The following is a 1,602-nucleotide window of genomic DNA, read 5'->3' on the forward strand; positions in this document are numbered from 1 at the left end:
ACTGCCAAAAGAACAAACTAATTTGTGTTGGAAGAAATAGAGCTAGAAATTCTCCTTAGAAGCCAAAGTGGCCAAACTTCATCTCTCATACTTTGGACATATTGTCAGAAGGGACCAGTCACTGGAGAAAGGATAACATGTTTGATAAAGTGGAGGGTCAAAGAAAAAGAAGAAGACCCCCAACGAGATAGCTTGGCACAGTGACAGCAGCAAAGGGCTCAGGTGTAGCAACAATTGTGAGGTTGGTGCAGGACTTGGCAGTGTTTCTTTCTGTTGTACATAAAGTAACTATTAGTGAGAATCAACTAGATGGAAGCTAACAACAATCTTCAATTCTATTCAGTCTTCTTTCTTCTGCACATGGAGAGACCTGTTGTTGCATCTTAGATGACCACTCATGAGCTTTTAAGACCTCAGATGCAACTCAACAAAGTAAGATATCGTGGGGGTGTTGTACACAATTATCATGGTGGCAGTCAGAGTCTGGATGGCATGGAGGAACCTGTGTGGAGACTGAAGATAAAGCTAGGGTGGGGTGGGGGCAGAGTACTCCTTCACCTTGAGAGGGAGCCTGTAGCAGACCCCCTGGTATCTTGTAGCCCAAGCTTCAGTCAGCAACACCTAGGACGTGGGCAGGAAGCTGGTGAACTTGAAGATCATCTGTAGCAACACCAAGCATGCCCGGCACTCTGCTGCCTTTAAAAAATTTCTCTCTCTTTTTCCCTTCTTTTTAGTTCCCTCCAAGGCAGCAAAGACTCTGAACTATAGCAGAAGATTCACTCAATCACAGGTCTCTTACCTATTGTGCAAAAAGTCATAAGGAACTTGTTCCAAAGGACAAGATGTTGAGATAAATAAAAGTGACTAGCTGGGTCAAGATCATGGTGTTTGGCTTCATAATAAATGACATTTTACCAGTAAAAACATTCAAAGATGCTGCACAGCAGGAATCAAAGGTTGAGGAAAATAAGAAGGAGCCTCTCTGCAGAAAAGCTTTGGATGAAGGAAAACCTAAAGATGTTGTACCTTCAGTCAAGGGTGCTCAGGAACCTTGGCCAACAGCTCACTTTTCTGGCATGCACAGTAATTATGGAGGGAAACTGAGACTCACCATTAAGCTAAAAGAATAAGAGGAGCTCTGGATTGGCCTGAAAGAGTGGATTGAAAAATTGCCCATACACTCCATTATAAATGTGGTCAGTGAGCATATTGAAGGACATGAAGACTACCATGATAGTGTTTCAGTCGGACCCCACGGAAGCCTATGACAATTAAGAGTACTGGGTTCCAACTCAGTATGTGGATGCAGTAAAATACATTGTCCTGGGAAAATTGCATTGTTTTTTAAAACACTTTCACCTCTGTCCCAGGAGAATGAGCTAACATGAAGGACATTGATGGGAGAAGCCTGCAGCATACTTGGATTTCAGAGTTCTGCCATTTTGTTTTAAAAAAAAAAAACCAAAAATCTATGTCCAATCTAAGGTGATGTGATGACTGAAGCCAGAGGTGTGTACTTTCGCCATCGCCGTTAGATTAATTTTAACATAAAATCACAAGTTCCTTTTCTTGCAGTCATATTCATGCCTTTTTTTTTTTTTT

The 1,602-nt window shown here is 41.8% G+C and overlaps 1 pseudogene; it reads left to right on the top strand.

Moving 5' to 3' along the window:
- The window catches only part of LOC102810607, a 26,498-nt pseudogene extending 25,115 nt beyond the window's left edge, over positions 1-1,383 (top strand).
- Positions 1,384-1,602: the final 219 nt, after the last annotated feature.

The sequence above is a fragment of the Chrysochloris asiatica genome, unplaced genomic scaffold, assembly GCF_000296735.1.
Source record: "Chrysochloris asiatica unplaced genomic scaffold, ChrAsi1.0 scaffold00061, whole genome shotgun sequence".
NCBI classification, from domain to species: domain Eukaryota; kingdom Metazoa; phylum Chordata; class Mammalia; order Afrosoricida; family Chrysochloridae; genus Chrysochloris; species Chrysochloris asiatica.